The following is a 13,527-nucleotide window of genomic DNA, read 5'->3' as shown; positions in this document are numbered from 1 at the left end:
ATGCTAAGTATTAGTCTACAACGCAGTATCCTCCCCCCCACCCCACCCCCTGCATGGCGACAGTGTTTGAACAAGGTCGTGTGGTAAATGAAGTACGAGCAGGTAAGGAAAGAGAGAGAGAGAGAGAGAGAGAGAGAGAGAGAGAGAGAGAGAGAGAGAGAGAGAGAGAGAGAGAGAGAGAGAGAGAGAGAGAGAGAGAGATATGGATGGGGAAAGAGAGAGAGGATAATATTAATCAAGGTGGCAAGCATGACACACCTCCATTGTAATTCTAGACTTTATTTCGCAATTGTTAGATGTGTAACACTCTTGAGAGTGAAACGTGGAAGGAATGTGTTAAGAGTTGATGCTTAGTCTGAAGCAAATTTGACAGAACAGTGGTTTATTCAAACATGAGCATTCCACATCTTACTCCATTGATTATTTACATAATACACTATTTTAGTTGCAACAGCAATGTGTGTGTGTGTGTGTGTGTGTGTATATGTATGTATGTATATATGTATATATATATATATATATATATATATATATATATATATATATATATATATATATATAATGCAAGGAGAAAGGATAAGGGTAAACGAATTTGTTGTCTACATAGTATGAACAATTTACAATTTATCAATTATACAAAGAATGTAGTAGCATTGTCAGATGAAATGGGTACTCGACTATGGTATACCAGGCCTCCGAAGCGCGGAAATAGTTTCTGCTATGCGGTAATATATGTCTTTGGAAATTCAATTGCATAAAACCACCTCATATTTCCTCCTCTTTCTTTCTCCGTCTCTCTCTCTCTAAACCAGCTACTACAGGCATTATCTTTTGCAAACAGATAAGAAAGAATTAATCCAACCCACGAAGCAGTTTTTCTGCCAATAGGTCAAATTTATCTTTGAGAAAAGGTAACTGTGTTAATGCAATTGCTAGAGTTGTTTAACAACATAGATATGCTATTTGATGTGCACCCAAAATTATAGCCGCTTGAATGGAAAAGAAGCAAGAGTAATTAAGGATAAGTCTGATATGCGAAGCTGAGCCTCCCTCTAGCTATGCCCATGAAGGGAGCCCGGCCTATGTCGACTGATGCCCACTCGCTAACGTGTGACAACTGGTGCTGACTCAGATGAGCTTAGTCCTTACCCTGGGCAGGGCGCGAACCGCCGACCCCTCGGATGAGAGGCAGACACGTTACCACTGTACTAGCTCGGAGGCTCAAGAGTGAGGAAATGCCTCAGTTCAAACATTTTGCGGTCCTTCCAAGAGTAATCAGGATGATCTAGAATAACTCGATTGGGAATGGAGACATTTATCTTAATGTCACTCTCTGCATCGAATGCTGATGCAGAGAGCTTTTTTCCAATGTAAGAATAATTAAAACTAGAGCCAGGAACAAGATGACATCATTCACACAGACAGCGCTATTGTATCTATGTGAACACACGGGAGGATTCATCCCATTCAAGCCAATGTTTGAAAAGATAGACCCAGCACAAAAGCCTGTCCAGGAGTAACAATATTATTGTTATATATCATATTAATATACATTATACAAACTGGAAAATTATAGTTATCCACCTCCATGCGTTGATCTCTGTTTCCAGTGATTATGCACGGTAGTGTCCTTGCGGTGCCATAGTTGGTGAAGCTTTGGGAGCAGGTGAGTTTGATCCCACCGTTGCCACCAAATATGTTATGGGTTATGGTTGTTGATATGATGCAAACTCAGATAGTAGTTTTAGGTTTTATTAGTGGTGGATGAACTGCACAGGAGGTAAGTAACCTGGTATTATACATGTCCTGGGTAAATGATGGTATGAATAGGGGAAAGAGCAGCCCAGCAAGGTCAGGTGCTTTGCAGTACCATTATGCTCTTGGAGAATGGTCTAAGAATGCCACCCTAATGGGTCACTCTTAGGGGCTTATATCTGGAGTTACGATGGTCAGATACAATTCTCTAAAGTTGTTCATAGAGAGAGATGGAGAACGAGAGAGGAAATCAGAGAGAAAGAGGTAGAGACACAGACATATATATATGTGTGTGTGTGTGTGCACTGTATACTATATATAGATATATACTATACATAGATACATAAATACGCATACAAACAAGAAGACCCCGAATCGTGACGTAAAGACCATCCGCGGCGTCCCCGCTCTTCCTGCTCGCTCAGTCCGTTTGTCCTCCGCGCGAAGCTCACCTGTAGCGGCCGCGCAGTCATGGGCGTGTGGGCGGGATGGGAAGGTATTCCTGATCAATAACTCCTCGCGTTAGGGGCGGCCGGGAAGGAGAGGGCGAAAAGGAATAGGTTGATTGCGAAAGAGTGTTAGAAGAGAGTAACGATGATTGGGTAAATAGGGACAGGAGAACAGAAATGAAACAGTCATAACAAGGACAATTGATTATTACATAAACAAAGAGAAAGCCGGGGAAAACGCGAAAGACACAACAGGTGAGAGAGGAAATGATAAAGAGCAGAAGCAGAGACTCGAGCGCAGAGTGGAAAGAGAGAAGGGGGGTTGAGGGGACTGAATAAGGGAGAGTGAGGGAAAGAGAGAAAGGCGGAGAAACAGAGACAGCGAGCGAAACACAATAGTAAAGGAAAATAAGGAAAAATGTTAAAAACAGTCTACGCAAATAGGTGGAAAAGAAAAGATAAACCAGAATATATCTTAAAATAAGAAAAATATGAGACAAGAATAGGGGAAGATAAAAGAGAAGAGAAAGAGAAGATAAGGGTAAAGAGAAGATACAATCTAGATATAAAAACAGAAAGACAAAGAAGAAGAGATCCAAGGATATAAGAAAGAGGAGATAAGGAATAGAGAAAGGGGGGAGATAAAAAAAGAGATAAGCGTAAAGAGAAGAAATAAGAAGAGGGGGATAAAGTAGAATGAAGAAAATCATAAGAAAGAACAGACATGGGGGAAAGAGAAGAGAAGGATACAGTAAAAAAGGTTAAAGCAGACCAGCCCGCGCGAAAAGGAGAGAGAGGAGACAGGGAGGAGATGGAAGAGAAGATTGAAATTTTCGTAAAAAATAATTGGAACAAGAGGAGTAAGAGAGGAGAGAATAAGAGGACAATAAAGAGAGAGAGAAAGCGGAGACAATGAATCAGAGAAGTAGAAAAAGAGGAATAAGGTTAAGAGAGGAACAAGGAAGAAAAGAAGGAGATGGAAAAGTAGATAAAGATATAAGACAAAGAAGCGACAGAGAATCAGAGAAGCAGGGAGAGAGAGAGAGAGGCCAGGAGAGAGCAGTCGTTGAAGGCGAGAGGCCCGAGCGAACGCAGGGCATCCACGGGGCCAGGGCGAAGGAGCGGAGAACCAGTAACGGCCGGTTCACCTGACGGAGGACGGGCGTAGGGTGGGACAGGGGGCGCTGCGGGGTCGGGGCTCGGCCGTGGGTAGGGCGATGAGGGGGTGCAGGGTTGGGAATGAGGGTGGTAGAGAGTTGCTGGGTGGTCAGAGGGAGGCCACGGGGGGTGGGTGTGAGGAAGGGGACGCTTGAAGGACTCCGCGAGCTGGGATGGAGAGGAGGCGGGGAGCGGGGAGGGAAGGGAAGTGGGGGGCGGAGAGCAAGGAGGGAATGTGAGGGAGTGGAAGGATGGACGGGTAGAGAGGGGAAGGGTGTGTGAAGGGGAAGGAGGGAGAGTCGTGAGGAAGTAGGGAGAGGGAGAGAGCGGAGGAAGAAAGAGATAAGAAGATGAGACGATGGGTGGAAGAGAGGAAGAAAGAGGAGGTAAGATAGGGAAAGGGAGAAAAGGGAAGAGAGATAAGAAACAAAGGACAAAGGGAGACAGGAGGGAGGGCTAGGGAGAAGGGGAAGCATGAGAGAAGAGAAGGGGTGGGGGTGAGAGAGGCTGAGAGAGAAGGTCGGGGAAAGAGGAGTGAGTTTACTGCCTTTGTACAGAGATCGAAAACTTTTTTATTATTATTATTTTTCCCCTTTTTTATTTCTTTTCTGAGTACTCGAGTGATTTTTTCGAAAATTTAGAACTAGGGTACGTTGTTGTGTTTCCCGGATATGTAAACAGAAAGAATGATAAATAGAAAAATAGAAAGAAAGAAAGAAAAGGCAAAGAGCAAACATACCACAGAACAATGAACAACGCAATTAAGGCACGTAATTAAGAGGGGAAAATAGGATTTTGTTAATTTCATGCCATTCACTTTTTATTTTTAATTCTCCACTTCCTCAATCACATTACACCTTTTGGATAATGCAGACATGAGTAAAATTGCTGGAAATTCAGTTTAAATATAATTTATGAAAATTATGAATAGTCATTATCATTATTATCATTCTTATTATGATAACAATAATGATGAATATTATCATCATTATAGTGATAATAATAACAATAAATAATTACAATGATAATAATAATAAGAATGGTAATTATGGTAATGATAATAATTATAATGGTAATAATAATAATAATGGTGATGATATTAATAATAACAATAATGATAAGGTTAATGATAATGAAAATACTAACAGTAATAATAATAGTAATGGTAATAATAATAATAATAATAATAATAATAATAAAAATAATAATAATAATAATAATAATAATAATAGTAATATCATTACTACTAATGATAATAATAATAATAATAATAATAATAATGATAATAATGATGTCATAATAACAATGATAGTAGCGATGAAGATAATAACAATACTAATAATGATAACAATCATAATAATACTAGTGATTATTATTATAATAATGATCATAATTATTTATAATAATGAATAGTAATATTGATAATAACCATAATAATAATAATGATAATAATGATAATAATAATGATAATAATAATAATAATAATAATAATAAAATAATGATGATGATGATGTTGATGATGATGATAACGATGACAATAATAATGATAATGATAACAGTAATCATAATGATGATAATGATAACATCAATAATAATGACAAAAAAAATATTAATGATATTAATAATAGCAATAATTAATAATAATAACAATGATAACAATAAGAAATACGATAATTATGATAATAAAAGTAATGATAATGATATGATAATGATAACGAAATTGATGATGATGATAATGATAGTAATAATAATAATAATAATAATAATAATAATAATAATAATAATAAGGATAATGATATGATATAGATAACGAAAATGATGATGATGATGATGATGATGATAATAATAATAATAATAATAATAATAATAATGGCAATAATGACAATGATAATCTTGATAATAACAGTAAAAATTATTTTCTTATTATCATTATTGATATTGTTACTATTATTATTATCATAATTATTATTATCATTATTATTACTTCTACTACTACTACTATTATTATTACTACTACTATATTATTATCATTATTATTATTATTATTATTGTTATTACTACAATTATTATAATTATTGTTACTATCATTATGATAACAATGGTAATAATAATGATGGTGATAATAATAATAACAATAATGACAATAGTATTATAAATAATAATAATAATAATAACAATGATAACAATAACGGTAATAATGGTAATGATAATGATAATGAGGATAAGAATAACAAAAGTAATAATAAGGATATTTATAATAAAGATGATAATAACAATAATCATTATTAAAATAATAATGATGACAATAATGATAATGATAATGATGATAGCAATAATAATATTCATTATAATGATGATGATGATGATGATGATGATGATAATGATAATAATGATGATACTAATAATAATGATAATAACAATAGAAATAATAATGATAATAGTAGTAACATGATAACAATAATAATAATAATATAAATAATAATGATAATGACAATGATAAAAATAGCAATAGTAATAATAATAATGATAGTAATAATGATGATAATAATAATAATAATGAAAATAATAATGATGATCACAATAATAATGATAATAATAATAATGATTATTTTTTTTTTGTTATTATTGTTATTATTATTATTATTATTATTACTAATATCATTATTATTACTACTATTATCATTATTATTATGATCATTATCATAACGATAATTATGGTAATAATGATAACGATAATGATGTTAGCAATGAAAATGGCGATGATGATATCAGTAATGATACCAATGGTGATAATGATAATGATGGTAATGATAATGATAAAAAGGATAATGATAATGCCAGTAATACTTATAATCATCATCATCATCATTATCACTATTATTATTACTGATCTTCTTTATCATAATTTTTGTTACTAATATTTTGTTCATTAGTATCAATATCATTATTGTTATTGTCATTATCATTATTATCCTCATTATTTTTGTTATTAACAGTAATACTATTAAAATTACTATCATTACTGTCATTGTTATCATAATTAATATTATTATCATTATTATATCTATCACTTTATTATTGTTATTGTTGTTGTTGTTGTTGTTATTAGTATTATAATCGTTACTATTACTTTTAACTATTCTAACTAGCATTATCATCATCATTACTATTATTACAGCTGTTATTATTAATATCATCAATGTTATTAGTATTATCATTGTTATTTTTGTGATTATTGTTATTATTATAATTATTATTGTTATTATTATTATTGTTAGTATCATTATCATTATTATTATTATCATTATCATTGCTATTATTATCATTATCATTATTATTATCATTATTATTATTGCTGTTGTTATTTTATCAATATTATCATAATTATCATTATCTTTATCATTACTACTAATACATTATTATTGCTTTTAGTAGTAGTAGTATTAGTATTAGTATAATTCTTATCATTATTTTTATTACCATCATCACCATCATCATCATCATCATCATCAACATCATCATCATCAACATCATCATCATCATCATTACCATCATCATCATCATGACCATTATCAACATCACCATCATCATCATCAACATCACCATCAACATCACCATCATCATCACCATCACCATCATCATAACCATCATCATAACCATCAACATCACCATCATCATCACCATCACCATCATCATAACCATCATCATAACCATCATAATCATCACCATCATCAACACCATCATCCTCATAACCATCATAATCATCACCATCATCAACACCATCATCCTCATAACCATCATAATCATCACCATCATCAACACCATCATCATCATAACCATCATAATCATCACCATCATCAACACCATCATCATCATAACCATCATCATCATCACCATTATCATCAACATTACCCTCATTACCATCATCATCATGAACATCCTTTCGATACCTCACCATTGCACAGTTTTCTCCATTACTGTTACTGTTGCAGATGTTTGTTTGCTTTTGAGCTATGATAATGGTATTCATGATGTTGAAGGTAACGATAGAAATGACAATAACGATGATGATGATAATCATGATAGTATTAATAGTGTTGAAAATAATGATAAGGATAATAATACTGATAATGTTACTGATAATGATGATGCTCATTATAACAATGACAAAAAACAACAACTATAATAAGAAAATGATAATCAAAGCAATCAATATTTTTATTGTTGTTATTATTATTATCATTATCAAAATACTGACATTAGCAATGATAACGATAATAACAATAAAAGTAACAGTGATGATGATGAGGATGCTAATAATAATAGTAATAATGATAATAATAATAATAATGATAATAATAATAATAATAATGATAAAAATGAAAATAATGATAATGATAATAATGATAATGATCACGATAATGGTAATCTGATTTCCCCAGCTCTAAACCCTGAATATACATAATCTTGTCTGCATTAAAAAGAAATAAAGAATAAAAAAAACTCTCTCTCTCTCTCTTTCTCTCTCTCTCTCTCTCTCTCTCTCTCTCTCTATATATATATATATATATATATATATATATATATATATATATATACATATATATATATATTTATGAATATACATATATATGTATATATATGATATATGTATATACGTGTATATATATATATATATATATATATATATATATATATATATATATATGTACATATATATATATATATATATATATATATATATATGTATATATATATACATATATATATATATATATATATATATATATATATATATATGTATATATATAGATAGAGCGATAGATAGATATAATGATAATGATGATAAATGCAATAATAATAATAATGGTAATAATAATAATATTATTATTATTATTATTATTATTATTATCAATAAAATAATAATAATAATAACAATAAGAATAAAAGTAATAATAATAATAATTATAATGTTAATGATAATGATAATGAAAATAATGTTGATAATGACAATAATTATAATGATGACCTTGATAATGATGAGGATGATGAGGACGTTGGTAATAAGAATACTAACAATAATAATAATGATATTGGTAATAATAATAACAATTATAATAGTAATGATATTGGTAATAATAATTATAATAATAATAATTATAATAATAATAATTATTATTATTATAATAATAATTATTATTATTATAATAATAATTATTATTATTATTATAATAATTATTATTATTATTATTTTAATAATAATAATAATTATTATTATAATAATAATAATAATAATTATGATAATACTAATGATAAAGATAATGATTATGATAACAGCCACAACAGTGATAATAATGATAACAATAACAATGGTAACAATTATAATGATAATAATAATAATAATAGTAATAATGATAATAATAACGGTTTATGATGCTGATAATAATGATGATAATAGGGATGATGATAAGAGTATCTATAATAACATTCATAACTATCTCAAATAGAATGTCAATAATTATCATAATAATAATAACAATTATGATGATAATAATAACTATTATAATAATAATAGTGATAACGATAATGACGACAATAATGATGATAATGGAAATTATAATAATAGTGATAATAATCATCATAATGATGATGATAATAACAATGATAATAATAAATATATAAATTATAATGTTAATAAGGATAATAGAAACAAAAATGATAATGATAATAAGGATAATAGAAGCAAACATGATAATGATAATAATAATGATGATGAAGTTAACAATAATAATGATGATACTGATGATAATATTAATGGTAATTCTAATATGAAGAATGGTCATAATAATGATAACAATAATAACAAGACTAATAATGATGCAATACAAGATAAGAACAACAGCGGCAATTGTGGTAATGATGTTAATTAGCTGTAATAATATTAAAGGCCAAGAAAAGAAAATGGAAAATTATATTATTTTGTCTCACAGGAGATCTCTGCTCCTAAAGTTCGCTTCACTTCCTTCTCAACCAGTGCCATCATGGCCCCTTCTCTCTTTTCTCTCTTCTCTCTCTCTCTCTTCTCTCTTCTCTCTCTCTCTCTCCCTCTCTCTCTCTCTCTCTCTCTCTCTCTCTCTCTCTCTCTCTCTCTCTCTCTCTCTCTCTCTCTCTCTCTCTCTCTCACTCACTCTTTTCACGTGTCCTTCTCCTCATCTCTTCCCCTTCCCGTTTCTCACCCTCACGTCCTTCTACTCATAACGCGTCCTACTTGGTGCGAGTAACCGGTTCGTCATAACCGGTTCGAACTGGAAGCAACTGAGGCCCTCGGCGACGATGCTAAAACGATTTATCTATTGGCAAATTGTGCGCCTTCTCTCTGCTTTCAGTGTAATAACGGCCATTGTATCTGGTCCCGATGAGGAACAGGACTGATGTTATATAGATTAGTGATAAGGGGAAGGAAGTACAAATTACCTTGAGGTTGATTATAATATAAGGTAATTATCAAGACTCAGCAATATAATGGAATAACGAGATCCATAATAAATACGATGCAATGGTAAAAGTAATAAACAACGCTAAGGGAAACACAGGTGCAAGAAAATCCAAGTGCCATGTTTACGTCACAATTGAGTAAATGCGCTCTGAAGGTCCAGAAGCATACTAGTACGAAGCTCCTTTGTCCGTCGGCCCTCGCACTCTCTTAGCTCAGGTTTATTTTGATACTCTACAAACTTGCGTTCCAGCTCCGGACTGAGCCAGTACCCGCACCATATCCTCATGCATGATTTTCAACACCTAATTTGCTAGCGCCCTTGTCCTTTTAAGATGGACCGAAGCCGCTGTGACACAGGCAAATACACACCCGCATAGATACACGCGTAAACACATGAGCATACAAACACGCACATGCAAACGCGTGTACGCATATGCAAACGCATCACACAAACGACACACACTAGCAAGGTCGTACACACGCGTGAACACACACACACATTGGCACATACGTAAACACATACATACGCATACAAGCACGCGAAAGCACGTATACATATACACAGTTACCCACACAAACGCACATTTGCACTTCTAGTGTAGGTGTTACATGATATAGCTTCATTATTCAGGTGCGAAGGAGATGGTATCTGTGCAGTAATGAGTTATTTCGTGATCTTCGTGTTATTCGTCTCACCCGTGTTCATTGTTTACCTGCGCAGCCGAGGCCCAAATGACTCGTGATAAGAGAGCCATTTATGTCCCCAGTCTCTCTGATAGTCAGATGATATGACGTATTTTTGTACTGTTCGTGTTTCCTCTCTCTCTCTCTCTCTCTCTCTCTCTCTCTCTCTCTCTCTCTCTCTCTCTCTCTCTCTCTCTCTCTCTCTCTCTCTCTCTCTCTCTCTCTCTTTCTTTCTCTCTCCCTTTACACACGAACAGACAGTTACAAGTGGTGAATATTTAGAATATGTGACCACGAAGTATGGAAATAATGTCACTGCTAGAGTTTGCATGTACCCTTGATTGTGAGTTGCTACCACTTATACACACTTGCATAAGCATACATATGTGTATGTGTATGTGGTTTACCTGTGCATCATGTGCGTTAACATGTATAGATGTCTATATGTATATATCTTTAGTGTTTTTTTTCGTGTGTGTTAAGCATTTATTTGTGGAAATATTGGTTTGAGATAACATCCTCTGTATGTTGGTTTTGTTTTATTTATTTACTTTTCCTTCTTTGTATTTGCGGTGTGTTGATTGACGATGAATAAACATGTTCAAGCACATGTGTATTATTTGGTCAGACACACGAAATTTACATTCATATCCTAACATGTATATATGAAAGAATATGTCTGTACATCTGAATATGTATATCAATATCATACATATTTACGATGGATATTACGTTAGGCATCTCAGTCATAACCTCCTGTACAGTTTTGTAGGCCGTAAGGAATCCCAGACGCTGGCACCGACTGGCACTGAAGCAAATTTTGATGGCACTGTTTTTTCTTGGCGCTGTAATACGGACCTGGTCAAGGAAAGTGACTTTTGGACATGTAGTGTGTTGACTTTTCAGTATACGGAGTCAGTTCAATGTTATTTCATGATTTGACGATGGCACGTATGATAAAGACGACAGGAGTACGTGACTGTTGTGGCACTCAAAGGGCCGTACAACAGGATCGGATAGGCGAATAGTTTTTGTTTTGTTTTATTTGTTGTAATGTTTAAAGAAGAAGAAGAAGAGCGAGAGGTGGATGAGGTTGAAGAAGAAGGCGGAGGAGAAAAAAATGAGGAGGAGAAGGGGGGGGGGAGGGGGAGGAGGAGTAGAAAGAAAAGAAGACGAAGAAGAAGATGGAGGAGGAGAAGAAGAAGAAGAAGAAAGAAAAAGAAGGAGAAAAAGAAGAAGTTGACGAGGAGGAAGAAGAGAAAGAAGAAACAGATATCCTGAAATATTACTTAGACTAGTCACACTCAGAATGAATACTTAAAAAATAAATAGATGGGTAATGAGGACCGGATGAATGTTAAAAAAGGACTCAGGACTGAGAGATGCTAAATTGCGAATCCCTGCTGAAGGAAGACCAGTGCTGACAACTTGACGAGTCCTGGAAAGCGAGGCAGTGCTGATCAAATCTCTGAAGTATAAATATTATCAAAGATAGACCTATCCTGAAAAAAATCAATGCTAGCATAGAGATCAATACTGAAACAAGAATCAGTGCTGAAAAGATAACTTAATACTGAAAGGTGGGTACATCAAATACGTTGCTGAGTTGGCACTTATCCTCTTTGTTGCTCGGATGACGCAAACGAGGCAATGTTTGGCAGGTGATTCACTTTATGTTGTCATGCTGTGTCCACGCACATGTATCTTAATAGAGCTGTTATGCATGTATGTGTGATCTTACACTGAATATGTTACTGTTGTCCTTTTTTGCTGTTGGGATTATTATCATTACTACGATTATTTCGTATTATCATCATCATCATCATTATTATTATTATTATTATTATTATTATTATTATTATTATTATTATTATCATTATTATTATTATAATCATTGCTATTGTTATTATCATTATTATTATTATTATTATTCTCATTATTATTCTCATTATCATTATCATTATCATTATCATTATCATTATCATTATCATTATCATTGTCATTGTCATTGTCATTGTCATTGTCATTGTCATTGTCATTGTCATTATCATTATCATTATTATTACCATTATTATCCTCATTAATATTATTTTTATTGTCATCATTATCGTTATTGTTTTTATTATTATGATGATCATCATCACCATTACTGTCATCATTATCACATCATTGTTACCATCATCAGCAGCAGCAGCATCACCTTTTCAATATAGTTATTGTTATTATATCTATTGTTGTTATTATTATTATATTAATTATCATTACCGTTGTTTTGCTGTTATTATTATAATTATTATCACTATAATGATAAGGAAAATAGTGATAATGTTTGGTAGCGGTGGTAGTAGTAGCATTAGTAGTAGCAGCAGCAGTAATAGTAGTAGTAGTAATTTAGTTTAGTTTGTTCAATTCCATTTGTTACAATGGATATTCTTGGTGTGACATAATGTCTGTGTCATTTTGCTTCTAAGTTATCCCCTGTGTGCAAGGAATGGCCGAGTTTCCCATCCACTGGCGGCGAGGGATTTGAACGCAGGGTCAGCAAGATTGCTAGACGAGAACGCTACTGCTGCACCACACAGCACAGTGATATTGGTAGAGCAGCAGCAGCAGTCATAATGGTAGTAGTAGTAGTAGCATTAGAAGGAGTAGCAGTAGCAGCAGCAGTAATAGTAGTAGTAGTAGTAGTAATATTAGTAGAGCAGCAGCAGTCATAGTGGTAGTTGTAGTGATAGCATTAGCAGTACCAGTAGCAGAAACAGTTTAATACCTTTTATTACCTTTGGTATTTCTTATCTTTATAAACCCTTTCTTCTCCATTTCTTACTATCATTATTCGTACCGTTTGTTATCATTAATGCTTTTGTCATGTTTGATCTAATGTAATTCTATACACTGGGCTGTAGAAAATAACATTGATCATTAAAATTCATTACAAAGGTTAGAGCTGAACATATTTTAATGCCCCAGTAAACAAGTCTATAA

This window comes from Penaeus chinensis, chromosome 10 (genome assembly GCF_019202785.1).
Source record: "Penaeus chinensis breed Huanghai No. 1 chromosome 10, ASM1920278v2, whole genome shotgun sequence".
In the NCBI taxonomy this organism is placed as follows: domain Eukaryota; kingdom Metazoa; phylum Arthropoda; class Malacostraca; order Decapoda; family Penaeidae; genus Penaeus; species Penaeus chinensis.
This window is presented reverse-complemented; position numbering follows the sequence as displayed.